The 9,345-nt window shown below is 37.3% G+C and overlaps 1 long non-coding RNA gene across 1 annotated transcript; it reads left to right on the top strand.

Annotated features, from left to right (window-relative positions):
* The first annotated feature begins 3,519 nt into the window (after window positions 1-3,519).
* LOC148632165 (uncharacterized) lies at window positions 3,520-5,826 on the top strand. The gene is made up of 5 exons (XR_015934467.1): window positions 3,520-3,673; window positions 4,731-4,830; window positions 4,969-5,030; window positions 5,442-5,538; window positions 5,750-5,826. It is a non-coding gene; the product is annotated as an uncharacterized LOC148632165 (long non-coding RNA).
* The last annotated feature ends 3,519 nt before the right edge of the window (window positions 5,827-9,345 follow it).

The following is a 9,345-nucleotide window of genomic DNA, read 5'->3' as shown; positions in this document are numbered from 1 at the left end:
GAAGATCACAGAGAGCTCTTCTCAGATTGCTCAGAGTCAGCCCCAGCACCCTGTCCTGACTGAAGCAGACAAAGTGGTCAAACAGGTAGGTAGAAATGAGTAAGGAACAGAGAGTATGGTTATTGTTGCATTGTTTTGTTCGTCTGTCAAAGAAAAGAGTGCTTCTGACTTTTGTCAATGTTCATCTTTATTTTAGGAGAAGAACAAACGGTGGTATCACACTTTGCTCAAGTGTATGATACCATGTGTGTACAGCAGACATCACCAAAGGAACAGGAGACACCTGAGTAGAGAACAAGAACATGAAAAGACTGATGAAAAAAAGCACCAGGAGAAATCCATTGAATATGCACAACCTCGTCCAGTATTTCAATGAAAAGTTTCAGTGTTGTTTTTAGTGTCGTCGTATTGCATACATTTAAAACAATGTGTCTTGTTTAATGAACAATTTCATTTACTTTAGTAAAAAGTGTTGTTTACTGTAGTCCTAGCATGGATGCAATTGTTAGAAAAAACTTGAATGAAAAACTGAATGTTTCATACAATATGGGTTTGTGTTAACCCACACACCTAAGTGAATTTGTTTGATTACGTTTACAAGACATAACACATAGTTCAGTTGAGTGTGAAAGGGAACAACAGAGAAAGTCACAAACAAAACATTTGTGAAGGACTTGATGAATGTTTTTTCTTTAGAAATGACAAAAAATAAAGAATTTTTCAACAAGATGTCTTTCTATAGCGAGTTTCATTTGAGATAGTCTTTTCTTAGAAGTGCAAGAGTGGTATTCCCTACAACTTATTCCCCAATTTGATCATTCTCAGAAATTAGGAGACGGAAACCACACCTACTGTAATATTAGACCTTGTAACAAGGCAACTAGGTTTCAATGGCTTAAAAGGTGCAGAAAGAGGCTCATGTATAATGACCTCCAGTGTCCCACAGGTTTCCCAAATCATTTCTTAGAGTATGGAAAAAGAGGAAATAAAGTGTCTACAGAAAGCGTATACCCCCTTGAACTTTGTTCAGTTTGTTGCGCCAGTGCCAGAGTTTCATGCAATTAAATGAGGACCTCTTTCTCACACCACATATGTTATACTTTCAAAGGGAAAAAAGGAAATATTACAATTGTATACATTTTCACCCACATGTTAATATTTGGTAGAAGCCCTTTTCACAGCAATTTCAGCTGTGAGTCTGTTGGTAATGGGCTCCACCACCTCTGAACCAACAAGATTTGATAATATTTGAGAATTTCAGAAGTCTGTCTGGTTTAGCTGAAGAATCAGCTAAGGTAAGTTTCAGGAAGAGCATCTGATTTCTTTCAATAAAGCAGAACAGAGAAAAAACACACAATACAAAATCATGAGAATTTGTATCCATATGACACTTTGACTCGAATACTTTTATCAGACCTACACAGAGTATATACTGTACACACTTTTTCAGCCCAGGTTTATACATTTGGTACATTTGGAACTGCCATTTGTAGGTGTTTTTGTGTCTTAGCTCAACACTGTGAAACCTGTAGTTACAAACATGGAGGATGAAGACATGAAGACATATATTGTACCTCTGACCGGCCTACCTTCCAAGAGGTGAAAGATGAAACTTTTCCTTTATCGTCAACTCAGTGAATGTCTTTAAACTTTCGAAAACTGTAACAAAGAATAAGTTAAAAAACTTATTTTCATTGGACCCACAGAAAAGTCAAAGTTGTCCATAGAAATGCCCGTCTAAATCAGAAATCTACAGCACAAAGGCAGTGGCCTTTCGGGACATAAAAATGAAATCAGACTTTACTCAGACGAATTGCCCTTGGTCACGGACATCTTGCTATCAGTCACTACAAAGATGTTTTCTCTCGTGCCATGGCTTGCCTGACTTGCTTCTTCTGCTGGATGGCTTCTGGTCGCTGGTCAGGATCGACAGCCAGCATGTCCTGGAGCAGTGTCCCTAGCTCCGTGCTTATGGCTCTATTTACTTTCAGGGGGATGTGGAACTGCAGCCAGGGGTTCTCATCCAGGGCCTCTCCAACAGGCCCTGACAGACATATGCTCCTGTATCGGAAACACACTTTAGTTCAATTCTAAAATATTTCTCATAGGACTGAAGGAACCTTTGCCTGTTAAGAGTTAACAATTAGGTCCTCAAGAACTGTTTTACGATTTTCTACACTCCTGGCTGGCCAAGGTCTCTTTAAGGTCTCTTAAGTGGAGGTGTAACTCATGTATCCTACATGTGATTTAGCAACATGAAAGGGAATAGCTTCTTATCGGATTATGGTCTTGGTTAACTGCCTAAGGCTGACCTAAGTGCCTAACTTTCTGACTTTCTTTATACCTTATATGTTAAGAAGCTTCTTCTGACCAATCAGAAATGTATGCTTTATGTATGAACATTTTGCTCATCAAAGTGAGTGAGAGACAAGGTTAACAGAAATTAGCCACGGCAGTAAATGACAGCATATTTTTGGGTTCTTAAATGGTCTCTACCTGGCACACCTGCAGTGCAAACTGACACACACTGTTTAGAGAAACAGCTACTCTATTACTAATATTAATGAAACATTTCTTATTCTATGGAACAAAAACAAACAGTAAAACTAAAACACAGATCGCTTAGCTTCCTATTTCATGAACCAGATGACTGAATGACCAAGCCTAACTAGTAGCCAGAACCCCAGTTAACCCTCCGTAACACAAACTTTAACCACACGACAGGAACTCTTTCAAACTGAGTGAAAATCATAAATGGATCCATAACTTTACATCAATTTACTATGTTGTGCCAATACCTGCATTTACATTTAGAACGAATGATGTCATAGAACCAGCATCATACCAGTTCCAGGTGTCTCCAAGGAGACAACAGAACTTCAGTTGTGTTTGCTAAAATACACACTTTGAAACATACTGTAACACTTAGTTAACATGTCTGGTTTAGTTGAAGAATCGGCTAAGGTAAGTTTCAGGGTTTAATGGTGGGATGGCACCTGTGCTTTTTTCCCCCAACCGCTAGAATATGATTCGCAACAAACCCAAAAGAAATACTGCACAGTTCAGGAACTTCATCAACCTAGCAACTGTAAAATAAGCTTACAAACAACTGAATTGAAATGCCAAAAAGTTCAGAGAAAGGCACAAACTATGTTTACTTGGGGTTTACAAAATTAAAGCTAACTAAAACTGTAATGATAAACAATCATGCTGCCAATGGACAGAGAAATATCATGTTTTTTGAATAATGTATTATTTGTTACATAGGAACCCAGTATAAGGGAATCCCTTGCGATCCTGTCTGCAGAGATAAAGGTAAGTATTGTTTTCTCTTTAGCTCTGTCACTCCAAGAAATATAATGAACATAAATATATTTGCCAATCTTTTCATAGTAATCCAAACAACTCTGCATGTATCTGACATTTGTAATATTTATCTACCGCAGTATAATTCTTCTGGCAAGGCGATTGGTATTGTACCTTGAAAGAAAACTGATTGGAAATGTCATGTACTCTATGGTTTCTATTGATGTCAAGTGGCAAATGTTGACTGGTGATGTTATGTGAATCTTAGGAAATGGTCATTTTTCAATCGAGTCTATGTTTCTCAGAATTTGAGACAGAGAGGTCAATCTCTGCAATCCGAGCTGAGGGCATTTCTTGGAATGGAAAGGTAAGAGCAACTTGTTCTTTGATATTCTCTTAAGACTCTTCGCCAGATTTAACGCTGAAAAATGTAAATAATAATAGCAAACATTATTTTATATAGTGCCTTGAAAGGTGGCCTCTTTACAGAATGACAAAACCAACTACAATAAATAATACACAAGATATGCATGATGACAATACACAGTTAGAGGAGACAGTAGATGGTCATTGTCAGTGTATTCTGAAGGTAGTTTTCCAATTTTTTGGAACGGGGTAAAAGAGGCCACCTCTACTAGAATCTTTGTCCTAACCAAAAATGTAACAAAGTATAATAATAATATTAAAAATAATAATGATAAACTTTATCTATAGAGCACCTTTCATACAAATAGTGCTTTGGTGCTTTAAAAACCAAGCGTAAAAATAAAATATTTAAATTGAGAGATATACTTTCAGTTGTAAAGGAAAATACAGCAATACAGTAAAGCAACATACATGTCAATTAAATAAATAAAAATTAGGAAAGTCGTAATAAAATAAGAACAATTAAAGAGAACTAAAAAAAGAAACAGAAATAGAAAGAACAAAGAACCACTTTAACTAAAAGCAACATTTTCAAATGTTTTTTAAAACAATGTACCGAGCTTGACTGCCTAATAAAAAGTGGAAGTGAGTTTCATAATTTGGAAGCATAAAAACAAAAAGCAGCCTCTCCACTCTTTCTGCATTTCACATGTGGTATTTGCAGTAGGCCAGTATGTGCAGATCTCAGGTCACGTATAGGAACATATGAAGACAGACATTCAGTAAGGTACAGACGTGCTAGGTCACTTAAAGCTTTAAAAACAAGTAAAAGAACTTTCAAATTTATCCTAGATAATACAGGTGACCAGTGAAGTTTTTTCAAAACAGGAATGATATTCTCTTTCTTGTATTTGTTAGGATCTGTGCTACTGCATTTCGAACAAGTAGTAAGGGATTTATTGTTTTCTTGGGAAGCCCACAAAACAGAGCATTATAATCATATCCACATCAATGTGAGCAATGGAGAAGTCAAATTAACGTGTCTAAATATCATCTAGTTCTATCCCAGGGAAGAGGGCTGTTGCCTACACAGACGACAAGACACAAAACGCTCAACTGTGCAAAACACGCATAAGGACATCAGTCAGGAGGAACAAGGTAAAGTGTTTTTTCTTCTTCACCATGGTCATGTAGTTTCACTCCAAGCACTGTCATATGAAATAACTGTGGAAACGACCTCCCCAACGTTTTGGGTTGTTGCATTTTGCTTCAATGAATTTTAACCTTTTCTTTTAGACATCAAGAGGAAGGACACATTCACCCTTGGTAGAGATTCAGTTGTTCTATGAGATGTCAAGGTGAGAATTAACCACTTCAGGGATAAGTCAATCCACATGACTGAAAAAGGGGCAATGAACAGGATATGGGGATTTTGCTAGTTATAAAGTACAATAATCATCATTACATGATCTAAGACTACTGAAGTATAAGCTGTGTCCCTGACTGATTAATTAGCAAATTCATCTTTGTAGAGTGCAGCTACTATCTATTCAGTGGCATTTCCTTAAAACAATTGTATTCCCACATTCTGAATATGGAGTGAGATCATGTAGAGAATGTTGGACTTGTAATAACTAATTGAAGGATAATAATAATCAACGAAAGTGCTTAAAAGTATCAACAAATGCCTTCAAAGTACTTGACACGTACTTTGCTTTCAAAAGTGAAACATAATTAATGCTTACGTAAGATTTCTCTTGACTTCTCAGGAGTATACTAACTCCAAGGACAAGTAACATCACAAACCATTATTTAAGTGCTGATGTTGGAGCTGCAATACTACTACCAAGACAAAAAATGATACAGGTAACACTGCTTTCAGATTTCTAAGAAATGCTAAAATAGTATGTTTACAGAGCATTCAGAGTTGAGAATATGACAAGTTCCTACCATCTCAAACACTGCCAATCTAGAACAAAAAGAAAGTACTTGAACGCCTGCAGTAATCGAACACAAACCAGAACATATCAGTGCATGACAAGGAAATGTAGTCACAAAATGATTCTGCCCTTTCAAGTCCCAAAAAGGACCGAGGAACTTACCGGAGGCGATACCTGGATTTCAAACAGAGTCCAATGTAGCCACTGTAGGGGAGAAGATCACAGAGAGCTCTTCTCAGATTGCTCAGAGTCAGCCCCAGCACCCTGTCCTGACTGAAGCAGACAAAGTGGTCAAACAGGTAGGTAGAAATGAGTAAGGAACAGAGAGTATGGTTATTGTTGCATTGTTTTGTTCGTCTGTCAAAGAAAAGAGTGCTTCTGACTTTTGTCAATGTTCATCTTTATTTTAGGAGAAGAACAAACGGTGGTATCACACTTTGCTCAAGTGTATGATACCATGTGTGTACAGCAGACATCACCAAAGGAACAGGAGACACCTGAGTAGAGAACAAGAACATGAAAAGACTGATGAAAAAAAGCACCAGGAGAAATCCATTGAATATGCACAACCTCGTCCAGTATTTCAATGAAAAGTTTCAGTGTTGTTTTTAGTGTCGTCGTATTGCATACATTTAAAACAATGTGTCTTGTTTAATGAACAATTTCATTTACTTTAGTAAAAAGTGTTGTTTACTGTAGTCCTAGCATGGATGCAATTGTTAGAAAAAACTTGAATGAAAAACTGAATGTTTCATACAATATGGGTTTGTGTTAACCCACACACCTAAGTGAATTTGTTTGATTACGTTTACAAGACATAACACATAGTTCAGTTGAGTGTGAAAGGGAACAACAGAGAAAGTCACAAACAAAACATTTGTGAAGGACTTGATGAATGTTTTTTCTTTAGAAATGACAAAAAATAAAGAATTTTTCAACAAGATGTCTTTCTATAGCGAGTTTCATTTGAGATAGTCTTTTCTTAGAAGTGCAAGAGTGGTATTCCCTACAACTTATTCCCCAATTTGATCATTCTCAGAAATTAGGAGACGGAAACCACACCTACTGTAATATTAGACCTTGTAACAAGGCAACTAGGTTTCAATGGCTTAAAAGGTGCAGAAAGAGGCTCATGTATAATGACCTCCAGTGTCCCACAGGTTTCCCAAATCATTTCTTAGAGTATGGAAAAAGAGGAAATAAAGTGTCTACAGAAAGCGTATACCCCCTTGAACTTTGTTCAGTTTGTTGCGCCAGTGCCAGAGTTTCATGCAATTAAATGAGGACCTCTTTCTCACACCACATATGTTATACTTTCAAAGGGAAAAAAGGAAATATTACAATTGTATACATTTTCACCCACATGTTAATATTTGGTAGAAGCCCTTTTCACAGCAATTTCAGCTGTGAGTCTGTTGGTAATGGGCTCCACCACCTCTGAACCAACAAGATTTGATAATATTTGAGAATTTCAGAAGTCTGTCTGGTTTAGCTGAAGAATCAGCTAAGGTAAGTTTCAGGAAGAGCATCTGATTTCTTTCAATAAAGCAGAACAGAGAAAAAACACACAATACAAAATCATGAGAATTTGTATCCATATGACACTTTGACTCGAATACTTTTATCAGACCTACACAGAGTATATACTGTACACACTTTTTCAGCCCAGGTTTATACATTTGGTACATTTGGAACTGCCATTTGTAGGTGTTTTTGTGTCTTAGCTCAACACTGTGAAACCTGTAGTTACAAACATGGAGGATGAAGACATGAAGACATATATTGTACCTCTGACCGGCCTACCTTCCAAGAGGTGAAAGATGAAACTTTTCCTTTATCGTCAACTCAGTGAATGTCTTTAAACTTTCGAAAACTGTAACAAAGAATAAGTTAAAAAACTTATTTTCATTGGACCCACAGAAAAGTCAAAGTTGTCCATAGAAATGCCCGTCTAAATCAGAAATCTACAGCACAAAGGCAGTGGCCTTTCGGGACATAAAAATGAAATCAGACTTTACTCAGACGAATTGCCCTTGGTCACGGACATCTTGCTATCAGTCACTACAAAGATGTTTTCTCTCGTGCCATGGCTTGCCTGACTTGCTTCTTCTGCTGGATGGCTTCTGGTCGCTGGTCAGGATCGACAGCCAGCATGTCCTGGAGCAGTGTCCCTAGCTCCGTGCTTATGGCTCTATTTACTTTCAGGGGGATGTGGAACTGCAGCCAGGGGTTCTCATCCAGGGCCTCTCCAACAGGCCCTGACAGACATATGCTCCTGTATCGGAAACACACTTTAGTTCAATTCTAAAATATTTCTCATAGGACTGAAGGAACCTTTGCCTGTTAAGAGTTAACAATTAGGTCCTCAAGAACTGTTTTACGATTTTCTACACTCCTGGCTGGCCAAGGTCTCTTTAAGGTCTCTTAAGTGGAGGTGTAACTCATGTATCCTACATGTGATTTAGCAACATGAAAGGGAATAGCTTCTTATCGGATTATGGTCTTGGTTAACTGCCTAAGGCTGACCTAAGTGCCTAACTTTCTGACTTTCTTTATACCTTATATGTTAAGAAGCTTCTTCTGACCAATCAGAAATGTATGCTTTATGTATGAACATTTTGCTCATCAAAGTGAGTGAGAGACAAGGTTAACAGAAATTAGCCACGGCAGTAAATGACAGCATATTTTTGGGTTCTTAAATGGTCTCTACCTGGCACACCTGCAGTGCAAACTGACACACACTGTTTAGAGAAACAGCTACTCTATTACTAATATTAATGAAACATTTCTTATTCTATGGAACAAAAACAAACAGTAAAACTAAAACACAGATCGCTTAGCTTCCTATTTCATGAACCAGATGACTGAATGACCAAGCCTAACTAGTAGCCAGAACCCCAGTTAACCCTCCGTAACACAAACTTTAACCACACGACAGGAACTCTTTCAAACTGAGTGAAAATCATAAATGGATCCATAACTTTACATCAATTTACTATGTTGTGCCAATACCTGCATTTACATTTAGAACGAATGATGTCATAGAACCAGCATCATACCAGTTCCAGGTGTCTCCAAGGAGACAACAGAACTTCAGTTGTGTTTGCTAAAATACACACTTTGAAACATACTGTAACACTTAGTTAACATGTCTGGTTTAGTTGAAGAATCGGCTAAGGTAAGTTTCAGGGTTTAATGGTGGGATGGCACCTGTGCTTTTTTCCCCCAACCGCTAGAATATGATTCGCAACAAACCCAAAAGAAATACTGCACAGTTCAGGAACTTCATCAACCTAGCAACTGTAAAATAAGCTTACAAACAACTGAATTGAAATGCCAAAAAGTTCAGAGAAAGGCACAAACTATGTTTACTTGGGGTTTACAAAATTAAAGCTAACTAAAACTGTAATGATAAACAATCATGCTGCCAATGGACAGAGAAATATCATGTTTTTTGAATAATGTATTATTTGTTACATAGGAACCCAGTATAAGGGAATCCCTTGCGATCCTGTCTGCAGAGATAAAGGTAAGTATTGTTTTCTCTTTAGCTCTGTCACTCCAAGAAATATAATGAACATAAATATATTTGCCAATCTTTTCATAGTAATCCAAACAACTCTGCATGTATCTGACATTTGTAATATTTATCTACCGCAGTATAATTCTTCTGGCAAGGCGATTGGTATTGTACCTTGAAAGAAAACTGATTGGAAATGTCATGTACTCTATG

This window comes from Lepisosteus platostomus, unplaced genomic scaffold, assembly GCF_059453375.1.
Source record: "Lepisosteus platostomus isolate fLepPlt1 unplaced genomic scaffold, fLepPlt1.hap1 Scaffold_65_H1, whole genome shotgun sequence".
Taxonomy (NCBI): Eukaryota; Metazoa; Chordata; class Actinopteri; order Semionotiformes; family Lepisosteidae; genus Lepisosteus; species Lepisosteus platostomus.
The sequence above is the reverse complement of the archived record's forward strand: the minus strand, read 5'-3'. Positions and strand labels throughout refer to the sequence as shown.